The sequence below is a fragment of the Lissotriton vulgaris genome, chromosome 4_1, assembly GCF_964263255.1.
Source record: "Lissotriton vulgaris chromosome 4_1, aLisVul1.2, whole genome shotgun sequence".
Taxonomy (NCBI): Eukaryota; Metazoa; Chordata; class Amphibia; order Caudata; family Salamandridae; genus Lissotriton; species Lissotriton vulgaris.
Window position 1 is genome coordinate 729,390,572 of NC_141691.1, and position 13,870 is coordinate 729,404,441.

The window sequence follows — 13,870 nt, forward strand, 5'->3', positions numbered from 1 at the left end:
AGCCTAATCGAAGATCAGTTGGATTCTTTAATAACATCCTAGCATGTGCTATCTGAAAAGCCCAGGCATAGATCTGCAAGTCTGGTGCAGCAAGGCCACCCTTATCCCCACGTCTCCTGATTTTTTTCCATGAAATTCTTGGAAGATGTTTATTCCAAATAAAAGAGCTAATGTCGGCCTGTAATTTTTTAATCAAGGAAGGTTACAAGTATAAAGGGATAATATTAAATAAGAAAGTTATCTTGGGTAAGATGGACATTTTGATAAGATTCACCCTACCCAATAAAGATAATGGAAGATGAGCCCAATTTTGAAGCAACTTGCGACCCTGTACATGACCACCTTTGCTTTCGGCGTCATCTACCTCCCCCAAACCGAAAGGGCAGGATGGGCTCTCTCCCAAGATGCCACAAAGCGTGCCACGCCCCTAGGTGCTGGTGGCGCCTGCCATTCTACTAACATTGGAAACCAAGAATTTGCTCCAAACAGTTACGCCTCCTCTAGGTAGGCGTAATGTGTGAGAAAAGTTTCCTTTTCTCAAAACTTTTCAAATTTTGCATGCGTGCACACATACATTGACAGAAAAAGTGGTAAACTATTTCAAGGTATTGTATTTTATAGTGGGCGTGGCTGACCGCCGATATAGTAGGTTGCAGATTTTGAAGTCCCCGCCCAGCAATCACTCATCCGACATCCTGTGCTTGTTTTAATATCAGGGGCCCCCCAAAATGACCAGAGAGCCCCCTGGCACTGCTGCACATATCGCCAGCCTTTGAGTGCTTCACGAAGCCGAAGAGAGAAATTGTTTGACTTGTTGAGGCTTCCTCAAGATGGTGATACCAAGATGGCGACCGCTGCCCTCCAGATGTGACACTAACTCCCGGAACTGAACCGTAGCCCCCATCAAAAGCAAGAACAATAGGCGCCACAGGGGAGGCCCTAACCTGTCAGAACTCCTCCTCCTGGTGAGCTAAGTTTGGGAACGACTTGTCCAGGGTCACTGGGACCCTCAACTGCCCCGAAATAAAGGAGTGTCGGGTGAAGCTGGGTAAGAGGGTGCCAAAGCACCACTGGGGACTGAAACAGGGGCGTCTGAGCCCAATTGACACTGAGAGCCAGGAACTGCAGGTCTTCATTCTTGACAGAGGAATCTCATAAGAGATTCACTAAAATGTTTGGCCTGATAATTTATTTTTCCACTGCTACTTTACTCCTCGGCTTGATCATTTAACTTTGCTTTACTTACTTGTCAACTTGGTCTTCCAATGGACATTTTTGTGTCACACTGAGGGGAAAGAGAGTTAGCATTCCCGTCCAATCAATTAATTAAAGGTGAAACCATTTGGTTACACTGTAGTGTAGTTCCTAGTTTCCCACTAGGCCCTGCGCATTGGAATAACATAAACAGTAGTATCGACGTGGAACTGCGGATATTCCAGGCCTCCACTGACTATGCTAAACTTAATTGGGTGTGTTACCAACTAGCTCAGAGGTCACTGGAAACTTTCTTCTCTGCATGGGAAGTGATCAGCTTCCTTGGCACAGACAAGAAGGGATTCAGTTTTCCAACAACTGTGCAACATGACAACTTTGCTCTTCAGATCAAGAGTCAATCTCTAGGGTCGTGTGAAACAATAGACATGTATTTCACTCAGTCAGTCTAGTGCAGTTTACTTTCACGAGATGTAGAGAATAGAGAGACGGGCATTTGTCAATAAAGGGTTAACATTTATTGAACAGTCTTTCTTCTCGTACAAGAGAAATGTATTGCCACAATTGCAATAATTGTTATTATAAAAAGTACGTACAGTAAGATAAGTATTGCGAAATAGAACTGTAAAACATTGATATGGTTTCTTAGCCATACAATGGTTTAAAAGTAATAAAACATATATACAGTCATATATACATTAGGCTAACATACTCAACTGGTGCTTCTAACTAAGCCTACCCCAGTGTGCCTGACCTAAGCCTAACACGTGAAAGGGGAGTAAGTAAGTAGCTTTAAGTTAAGTTGGTTTTGCCAAGGTTTGTTTCAAGAATTCTCGTCTAAGGGTTTAGTCAACACCATACCTCTGAATAGAATGATGGAGGGTTGGTATCTCCTTCAGGGGTCTCTCTCGATATCCCAGTCACCTGCGAGGGTAAACCGGAAACGCTGTAGCTGGATTTCTCTGCACGAGAAAGGCAGCGGCTGCTCTTCAGCGCGTCGAGGAAGGAGGGGGGACAGCGTCCGCGGGCAGCTGGAATCTGCTGGATGTCTTCGCAGAGGGACGACTGTTCAGCTCCTTAAGCGTACTGCACCATAGTTCGCGCTGTAGCGGCGATAATGGTATCAGCAGCTTCACCACCACAGGATAGCAGGCTGCAGCGACAGAGTGCTAGATTTACCAACACGGGGTCGTGCAGGCAGCCAGCATCAGCAACAGTAGCTTGCAGCTCACAGCTCACATTGCTTAAGGCAACGTTGGTAATATTTATACCTGACAGGTGCCGGGTTTGACGCAAGTTTGCTGGACATAAGACGTCAATTAAAGATGTCACTAGGAAGTGATAGTTATCAGTTGCTCATTAGAGTTCCATTACTAATCAAAACATAGCAAGCGGGGATTTCCAGGTTTGCTAAGTTTTTATCTTGTTGAAGAACTCGGAGTGTTATCTAGGAATATCAGATAGTGACTGCTGCTCTGTCATTGCACTAATTGGTCGCAAAGGAAGTGGCAGAGGGAACTATGCTGAAATGTGGCTCTGTTCGTGTGAGGCCAGAGATGACTTGTCAGAAATCGCACTTGAACGGTTATGCCAATATAGGGAATAAATGGATTTATAGCCGAATAGGGGCATAAGGTCACAGTATCGATCAGGAACCTAGATAAACACGCAACACCCACTCCACGGGTTAATGTCCATCAAAATGACTAAAACTAAGCAATTAGATGCATGTGTAACATTGCCCACCCCAAAATACATAAATGCATTCGAAATAGGCGTACTTGTAATACATGGAATATAGGTACTGTACGTTTTTTAAAGCATAGTAATCATTCAAGAAATTATTGCATATGAAATCAATGAACGATTATGATTAAGGAATTACACATGAAGTATCTCTGACAGAAGAAAGGCGAGATAAATCATCACATAAAAATGCATTGTAATAACATATGTGCTAGAGGCTGGTGTAATGTTGTTATGTCTCTAGATGTGTTTAGAAATAGAAGTGTGAAGCTTCTGTTCTCTAAGAATAGTTTTTACGTTAAGCAAAGAATTGTTTGTGCCAAAAAAGGTCAATATTTAGAAAAAAAATTGTCTAATTCAAAGAAAATAGATTTCCAAAGCTCTTGGCAGTTTTTTGTTGAACAAAACTGAAGGCCGAATTCAGAGTTCATGGGAACACTGTGTGTCGGAAAGCTTCTAAAAGTTATTGTTTCTCTATGGGTGAGAACATCGTATCAGACAGGCTCTCAAAGAATTGGTCTACAAATTCAGGTGATAGTTCAACCAAATTAGATAGCGCTGTAACTTGGCAGGTGTGAGAATGATTGCTGTCATCGAAGGCAGGACCAGCAATGCTCACAGATGGCTGTACCTGGGTGGTGCTGCTTTTGTCACTCGCTCCACTGATACCACCTAGTCGTAGTACAGGAGTCTCCACAAATGCCGTCATCAGGATTGGTAGCCGCTGGGGACAACACAATGCGTGAGCCGTTATTGGACTGAGCAAAGTATCGACGTCCATTGGTACTGCTGATGGAAGTGAAAGACAGATGTCCAACACGCATTCATCTCCGCAAAGCATACACCGTAGCACAGGTAAAATGCAATTTTGCCATATCGGTCTGAATGAAAGGAACCAGGTCATGTTTAGATCTCTCAGCCTGGCCAATCCAAGGACGTTAGTTATCCTGTCCCGGTAGCGCATTGCTAGGATTGTCTCTTCCATTCCCATGGGAGCTATGTCTGAGCCGAGGCTTGCCATAACGTAGCAGGAGGGTCAAAAATAGAATCCCTGCGACGAGTCCCAAAAATAATGGTACTCCGCCAAAAATGGAGTGCACAAAATTAGGAAAGATTCCCAAAATTGCCTGGAAGGGTGTTAGCAGTCCCGTAAAGACTGTCTTAAATATGCCTGGGATGCTTGTTGCACTAGACATGTTAAGGAGTTGGCTGAACATTTCTACGAAATGCACGGGGCAATTTGTTGATAAAAGGTCATGAACCTCAGTAGCTGTCCTTGCAACTAGAAGATCATACGTCTCTTTAGATGACGTTATAGGCACTGTTGTCTGTAAAAGTACAGATTTCATTTTGCTTAATGTATCAATTCGTATAGAATAGAGATTCAGACGAGGCCAGATGGGAGTCACTATGTCTGGAGGCCCGCTCGGGAACAATGCTTGCATACAGCATTTGACCATGGATGTTACTTCTACTAGATAACTTTTCCCTGGCGCGAGGCCACAACATCTGTGATCCGTTCTAAGAATGTAACTCCCGTTCGAAAGTTGCATAAAGAAGGGCTCTATCTGAGTTGCAGGTGTGACTAGCTGGTGGCATGAAAGGTTGTTTGAATTTCCATCACATGCTCCGTGTAAATTAATACCCTGACACTAAAGTATACCGCTTAGTGAATGTTTACAGTTCTCACCACTAAGAAATACATTTTTGTCACTGTCACTATAGCAAGAATGAGTGTATGGTAATTTCCATATAGATTTTACATATCCTTTACCCAATTGTTCATACTGGCCAGCAGGTATGTACTCAAGGCACTTTTTAAATCGGAAAGTTGTTATCGGAATTGTGATAATTCCGTGTATTATCCATTCAATGACAGGACTCTCTGACATTGTCAATGGTAATCTCTCGAGTTTTTCGATGCTCCGGATTGTATAGTCTGCTCCTTTCTGTGCCAAACTGATCTGTTTATCAGTAAGGTTAAAAATGGAAAATAATGACGTTGTGTTGATTAAACGCCAAGGCACATAGCCTGAACGAAGATTTTGCAGCGTCCAGCCTAATTCTATAATAGAACGTAATTGAGACTGGCCATGTTGTAACATAAGCAAATCTCTGTCTATCACATCAAAGGCAGAGGATACAATATTGTCCAACGAATATATTCTGGAAGACAGAGTCATTAACCCATTGTCTACCACAGAAAGTGATTTCTCCAAATTAATACGATCAATTTCTCGTATTTTTTCAGCAGTTTCAATTTGCTTTACTTTCCAAGCCTCGTTGTAAGCAGCATAGATACTGGTCGCTATGAAACGCTTTTGACGCTGTTTGCGTGGTCCAAGAATGAAATCGCGCAAATCAGCACCATCTTTTAGTAAAGACAAGTGTTGCTTAATTTCAGCCAGTGTGGACGAGGTTAGCCATTCTAGGCAGAGTTTCCCTACACTGTATGTTGTAATAATCCCTGGATGTTGTCTCTGGGAATATCTTGAGTCTAATCTGGTCATTTTTAACCCCTGTGTTTTATTCAGGAATCTATCTTGACAGCTATTTGTGTCTGTAGGCCAGATTAACCACTTTTTCCAATCAGGATGTGTTCTGTTGAAATGTAAAATTTGTGAAACGTCTAACTCAATATCTGTGGTTGCATTCTCAGGTATTGGCTTTGGTATGGACGGTGTTTTAAGGTCTTTGTTCTTAGCTAGGCCAAGACAAGATGTTTGGTGTATTGTGTCATTTAAAAACAACATTTGTTCAGGTATCATGCAGGTTCTAAATAGTGCTTCAATGCCTTGCACCTGCCAATCTTTTGTACCCCAAATTGTTTTCGTTTCAATATTATTTTTCCAATAATCAAAACCAAATGTCATCATTTTGTCATAAAATGCTTCTGAATATATCAATTTAGAATTTGTCAGCATTGTTTTCATTCCTGTTTTATCTAACAATTTATAATAAAACGTTTCTGCATTACTTGTGTTAAACCCTGAGAAGTATTTGAATTTCTCAAAAAATGCTTTAGAACTGCTTTTAGGTGGTGTAGAACAATGTTCCCATTGATTATACATAAAAACATTTCTAGGCTGTGCAGATTTATGCAAGTAATGATCCCCATAGTGGGTGTAACAGAATAACTGCTCATAACTAGATGAACCTTGTAAATAATCATGATCTGTGAATCTAGCTGACATTACTAAATCAGACATCATGTCATTAATACTGTTAAAGTCCCAATCATCAGAGAATGTACTAGGTGTCACAAAGTCACTTAAGGAAACCTTTAGTTGATGAGGATACTTCAGGATTTCGACCGGACCATAGATCTCATAGTCAGTTTTTTCCCATACTACCCCACCAGGTATTGGAATTGCTGTGACGTTTACTGTTGACAGTTCTCTTTTCTTCACATGGGATGATCTGTGTGGTTTCAGGACTAGGTTGATGTTCTGACTTGCTGTGTCCATTGTAATATATTTTCCTTCAATGAATTTTCCCAAACACAGTACCATGATGAGCCAAAGCAGGAGGAAAAATACACCTAGACCGAACCAGAACTCTAGCCAAGGAAATAAGGTAGATTTCCTTCAGTTGATGAAAGAGTTCCGTTGCTTTTTCTTTAAAAGACTTTTTTGTTTCTGGCATCACTTCGGAGTCGTTTTCATCTTCAGAGAAGTTGTCGAAGTTGATGAAATAACCAGAGGCAGTTCTGTCAATTGATGGGATTGTTCTTTCAATCTGTCTTTCGGTAGCACTTTCTGATGCCACATCATTGTAGACTGGTGTTGTTTCTTGACGAACTGTTTCAATCTGTGTTTCAAGAGGCACGAGTTCCATGGCATTATTGCATAGTCCTTCATTGTGCACTGCAGGCTGATCGAATGTGATTAGTCTTTCAGTTTGAACCTCTTGGATTGTTGCAAGTTTGGGTATTCTTTTGTTTCTTGGGAGTCCACTGGGCCTACTGTTGATTATAGGCCACATGCTTGTGGTTTTACCAGATCGATGGACACGGCTCTGTTCTCCTTTTTACCAGCAAGGGACGGTAGCACAACTGATCTTGTTCCGGTGACTGCCAAGACAGGTACTGCTTTTCTGTAAGAAGGCCCAAATTCCTTCTTCGCCGCGATCTTTTCTCTGACTAGATCCCCAATCTTAGGAATCCAGACAGGCCTTGCTGGGGCTGTTGCGGGTGGTGCCTCGTCAGTGGTACTTGGCTGTTGCTTTAACTTTATGTTGCTTAATGATTTTCTTGTTTCATTCAGTTCCTGTAAGACAGCCAAACGATTCTTTACATCAAAGTGCGTTGTTTCTTCTTGTACCACTGACATCTGACTATCGAGGTCCTGAACTCGCATTCTAATTCCGAACAATAGTTCGTATGGGCTGAAACCTTTTAGAGAATTTCTTGGCATGTTGTTAAGACTAGTCTGGACACTTATTAATTAAATGTTTGACCCACCCAGCGCCTGAACCTAATACCTTCGCTGTTATAGATTGCTTTATGTCACGGTTTTTTCTTTCTACCACACTATTCCCTTCGGGGTGCGACGGACAAGAATACCGCAACCCAATTCCCATGCTGGCCATGGCCTCCCTATAAGCTCGAGAGCTGAAAGCAGGACCCTGGTCAGAATGGAACGTGGTAATTGCGTATGTGCCGATAAAGACTCGCAAATCTTTTATAACCGTTCTAGCGTCAGCCGAGCGCTGGTGGCCTCATTTTTTAAGTGCTTTTCGCCTTAACTGTGTACACTGGGACGCGCTTCTCTTCTTTGATTGCGCAGATAGACCGCCTTATGCTGTCTAGAAGGGATCCTGAAACTACACTGGCCTGTTCATTACTGCGATCTCTGTTGCAGTCTTCACAATTTTGAGCAAAACATTGAATATCTATACTCATTCCTGGCCACCAGTACTCTGATTGTAATTCTTTCAGAGAGGCTTTGATTGTTTGGTGTTTCAGACCCAACCCCATGTGTGCTTCCAGTAGTAGGAAGCCCCTCCTGCTCCTGTTTGGAATTACTCTGTCCCCCACTCCAGGGATTCGAGCAAAAGGAACAGAGTTTGCATCGATTATGTATGCATAATTGAGTGGATAGTTTACGGGTAGTGCTGCACAGTCGCCTTTTACGGTCGTTTTTACTGCCAGCATGGTTTCCCCGTCTATGTATTTATCTGTACGCTTTTTTGTGGCTACGGAAGCCGGTTTAGTTGCTTCCGCGGTGGCTGTATTAGCCAATGAATTCCCTGCAACGTGAACGCCATCACGTTGAAGACTCTGTGCGTGAATCACGTGAGTCTTTTGTAGTTCTTTGTATAAAAGAGCTACCTCGTTCCAGAGCAATTTATGCTTTATTGTGGCACCTGTGTCATCTTTGTAGTCGTTTTCGATCCAACTCTGCAGTTTGTTGTTGTAAGAGTTGACGCAAAAATGAGAATCGCACACGATAAGTGTCGGGAATTCGCGTTCTGCATTTTCGAGCGCCATCTTTAAACATCTGATTTCAGTTCTCTGAACCGAACAGTACTTTACTGATTCAGTTTTTGTTACTTTCGGTTTAATTTTACCGCACAGCCAACGACATTTAATAATCGCACATGCTGCATCGTAGGATTTTTTCTCTACGTTGAAGTGCTGTACAAAGCTATCTGTATAGATTATACAGGCGTATTGTGGGAGAGGCAGAATTTCGATTGGCAGAGGATATTCGTCTTCATATTCTAAATCATTCAGTTCTTCGTATTGCGGGGCGAAATAGTATTTCACATCTTCCGCTCCTAGAGAATCTATACACTGTATCCATTTCGGATCCAGTGACACTGTAGGCAGGTTTACTGGGCTGAATAGCGCTTCGAAGGCGGATTCCGCTGTAAGGATATTAATCCTTTTGCCGTGTGCTAGTTCTCGTTCATTTGCTAATGCGATTTGCACTGCGTTCACAGTTCTTTCTGTGTGACTGAATGCTTTTTCTGCTTGTGTGTACAAGTGAGATTTAATTGAAATTGGTACCTTTTCTCCCTCATTAGAGCTCAGGTACGTGAATCCGCATCTTCCTGGGATGACTCGGATTACAAGATCACGTGTGTTGTCACGTGTATCTAATTTTGTTTTTGCTAACATGTCTGTTTGCAGTGATCTCAAAATTTCTGTGTGTTTTTGAGTCCAATTGATTTGTTTAAAATCAGGTTTAATTAGTTCGTAGAGAGGTTTAACCCTCTCTGCGTAATTTAGGATGTAAGTTCTTCCGAAATTCAGAAAACCTAAAATGGATTGTAAATTCTTCAGCGTTTTTGGAGCTTGGAGTACAGCGCACTTCTCTAAGAAGTTGTCCGCTAGGCTTTTCCCTTCACTTGATAATTCGTACCCTAAGAATAGTACTGTCAGATGGGCAATTCGGGACTTTTTTTTTTAAAGTTGAATTTGTAACCCTCTGCTGCGAACCCAAGTATAATGGTGTTCACTCTTTTCAAGTGAGTATCCAAGTCGTCGTCTGTGAGATAAATATCATCTACGTAAGATAATGCTTCATCATCATATATTTGTAGTAACTCTGTTACCCTAGCTGAGAATAGTCCTGGGCTGTTCTTGAACCCCTGTGGGAGTCGACAGAATTTTTTCTGCGACCCAAATGCGGAGAAAGCGGTCAAATATCTGCTTTCTGGTGCAATGTTTTGACAAAAGAAAACCATTAGATATGTCTAATGTCGTTTTGTATTTTTTCCTAACTATATTATTCATTAGGGCTGCACTATGCGAGTTTTGTACTGCAAAAGTTTTGCAACATATATTAAGATGTCTTTAGTCCAAAACTAGACGATATGAATTGTCTGGCTTGGAGACAGGAAACAAAGGATTGTTCATTTGAGAGGTGCATGTTTCAATCACCCCCTGGTATTCAAGTTGATCTAAGATCTCCCTGACTCGCTTTTTAGCTTCTTGCTTTATGGGATACTGCCGTTGGGCAGTTGGTTCACTTTTTAATTGAATTTTGTGAGGAGGTGAGTCCTCATCCCATCCTACATGATTTTTATATAATGCAGGTGCCTGGGCTACTGCCCATTTCCTTGCATATGTATATTTTTTGTGAATCGGAATGTGATTCGAGAAGGCAGGCATAATCACTTCTTCGCCACGAGGGCACTCCCTGACAAACTCTGGGGGCCAATCTTTTTCAGCTAACAGAATATCATAGCCTTTTGAGAGCTTATCCCAAAATAGACCTCTTATTTTCCTAGTCTTATCACCCTCTATACGCAATGTTATTTCGTATATTTTATGGGGCTCGCTAAGTCTGGCGTCAGCAGTTTCAACCTGAATGTATTCATTCGTGTCCACTGTCTCCAGATGACTCATCAAGATCTTGCGCGCTATACTGATTTCTGCTGCACTGTCCAACATTGTCAATGCCCACTCCCCGTTTTTCAACTGTGTCCTCAGTATTCTCGGCATGGTTGATTACTCTAATACTGGCTACCTTCTTTTTCTGAAATTGAGATTTTTTATTTTGAGCAGGTTCCTTGTCTTTGGACTTGGTGTGCTCTCCTGGTTCTGACCGTCCTCTTCTTTCCGATTTCTGTGGAAGAGATCGAGAGGGACGTGTATCAATACTTTGATATCTATCAGGTTTTTTCAGATTGTCCCTATTTCTAAGGTTATATCTTTTCTCAGAGGGCTCCCTCTGGGGAGACTGGCGTTCTCGAGTCGGAGTTCTTTCCCTCCGTCGAGGAGACCTTCCTCTGGACTGGAAAACTTTTTCCTTGGGAGTGGATTGTTTATTTCCATCCCAGCTCTTTTTAGGAGTGTTTAAATTATTTTTAATAAATAATTTTTCAGGATTTTCGAGCAGTTGGGGCTTTACCGGTTTCCCACCCAAGCTGTCTCTACCTAATTCTTCATAGCATTTTTCTATGATTTTTGCAAGCTCAACAGGATCTTTTATATCTGTTTCCTTCAACTTCTGGCGAATCGCCACAGATGCTGCTTCTCCTCTAATGTTGGCTAATAATATAGCCGAGACCTGCTTGAAGTCTTTCAGTAATTTCATACCTAGATTTAAAGCGGGCTCTGGACCGAATTCATTTTGAAATTGTTTTAGCACTTCTGGTATTACCGCCATAGACGGAACACCGTGTGTTTTTGTGTAGATGGAAGCAAAGACTGTACCCCAACTGTCGCAGTCCTCCACGTGTGGTGCGATTCCCATAGGAAGGGAGATGGTCAAGATTCTGTGTTTCTCAATAGGGGTAGTATCAGGAAATACTGCCTCTATTTGAGTGATTTTCTGTGCTAACCAGAAAGGAATTTGTTCCCGTTTTACGGGTGTTTTACCAAGACATGACTGTATGTTCTGTGGTGTAATTTTATTTGTGTTCCCCTGATGAGGGGTCAGCTGGTGTGAATTAACAGCTGGCTGGACTGTTGCAGTCCGCATTACATATTGGACTAATTGCCTATGTATTTTTATTAATGTGTTTAGCTGTGCTAACAGCTCTTCCTTAGACATTCTTACAATGTCAGGATGTGGTGTGTAGCTGGCTAGAACCGGCCACGTTGCTCCTGGTCTACCTAGTGGACCGAGCCTGGTTATGTGATCATTGTGTTTTAGGGCGCCATTAAACCAGAGCAGGTGCTCTTGAAATTTAAGTGGAATTTCAATCTCCTCGAAAGGAGCGTACTCTTCCGGAGGTTTCTCTATTTTGTAATAGTGAAACTCTTTTGTTATAGCGTTTACCGCTGGAAAGTTTATCCATGAATAGAATACCTCTGTCTGCCGATACTCGTGAGCCTCTATCACGAAGACGACCGTACCACCTTGAGGTGTCAGTCCGTTTTCTATAAGTTTTAACTTTATAGATCTTCTTAAGTGGACCGGGATGATAATAGCATCCGGGTCTGTGTGTTCGGGACCCTGCTGAGTCGCATCTACTGCGGCCCCAGAGGTTCCGTTCTCTCCTGGCATTGTAAAAATGCAAGGTTTGCAGAGTAGGTCTCCAAGGAGACAAAGATTAGGTGCACAATATTTTGGAACACTGTATCCTTCAACATTGAATAAACCAGAGCTTTACATAGGAATCTCTTCCTACTAAGGTCGGGCGGATTTTAACCTTTCACCCACTCCAGACGTCTATTGGAGTATTTACGGGAGAAAGGGGTCTGTGAAATATGCACGACTGAGTTACTCTATAAGTCTTGCGTTAGTTTATCGCCTTACCAAACGTTTGGGCGCCATGTAGTGTAGTTCCTAGTTTCCCACTAGGCCCTGCGCATTGGAATAACATAAACAGTAGTATCGACGTGGAACTGCGGATATTCCAGGCCTCCACTGACTATGCTAAACTTAATTGGGTGTGTTACCAACTAGCTCAGAGGTCACTGGAAACTTTCTTCTCTGCATGGGAAGTGATCAGCTTCCTTGGCACAGACAAGAAGGGATTCAGTTTTCCAACAACCGTGCAACATGACAACTTTGCTCCTCAGATCAAGAGTCAATCTCTAGGGTCGTGTGAAACAATAGACATGTATTTCACTCAGTCAGTCTAGTGCAGTTTACTTTCACGAGATGTAGAGAATAGAGAGACGGGTGTTTGTCAATAAAGGGTTAACATTTATTGAACAGTCTTTCTTCTCGTACAAGAGAAATGTATTGCCACAATTGCAATATTTGTTATTATAAAAAGTACGTACAGTAAGATAAGTATTGCGAAATAGAACTGTAAAAGCATTGATATGGTTTCTTAGCCATACAATGGTTTAAAAGTAATAAAACATATATACAGTCATATATACATTAGGCTAACATACTCAACTGGTGCTTCTAACTAAGCCTACCCCAGTGTGCCTGACCTAAGCCTAACACGTGAAAGGGGAGTAAGTAAGTAGCTTTAAGTTAAGTTGGTTTTGCCAAGGTTTGTTTCAAGAATTCTTGTCTAAGGGTTTAGTCAACACCATACCTCTGAATAGAATGATGGAGGATTGGTATCTCCTTCAGGGGTCTCTCTCGATATCCCAGTCACCTGCGAGGGTAAACCGGAAACGCTGTAGCTGGATTTCTCTGCACGAGAAAGGCAGCGGCTGCTCTTTAGCGCGTCGAGGAAGGAGGGGGGACAGCGTCCGCGGGCAGCTGGAATCTGCTGGATGTCTTCGCAGAGGGACGACTGTTCAGCTCCTTAAGCGTACTGCACCATAGTTCGCGCTGTAGCGGCGATAATGGTATCAGCAGCTTCACCACCACAGGATAGCAGGCTGCAGCGACAGAGTGCTAGATTTACCAACACGGGGTCATGCTGGCAGCCAGCATCAGCAACAGTAGCTTGCAGCTCACAGCTCACATTGCTTAAGGCAACGTTGGTAATATTTATACCTGACAGGTGCCGGGTTTGACGCAAGTTTGCTGGACATAAGACGTCAATTAAAGATGTCACTAGGAAGTGATAGTTATCAGTTGCTCATTAGAGTTCCATTACTAATCAAAACATAGCAAGCGGGGATTTCCAGGTTTGCTAAGTTTTTATCTTGTTGAAGAACTCGGAGTGTTATCTAGGAATATCAGATAGTGACTGCTGCTCTGTCATTGCACTAATTGGTCGCAAAGGAAGTGGCAGAGGGAACTATGCTGAAATGTGGCTCTGTTCGTGTGAGGCCAGAGATGACTTGTCAGAAATCGCACTTGAACGGTTATGCCAATATAGGGAATAAATGGATTTATAGCCGAATAGGGGCATAAGGTCACAGTATCGATCAGGAACCTAGATAAACACGCAACAACACAATGAGGACTAGGAATCGTTAGGCAATTCAGGCGGTATTAATACAAGTTAGAAATTAGATTCAAATAAATTGCTCCCAATATTAGACTTATAAATACAGTATCGCAATGGGGAGGCCTAGCCTCCTAAAGTAATTTGAGCG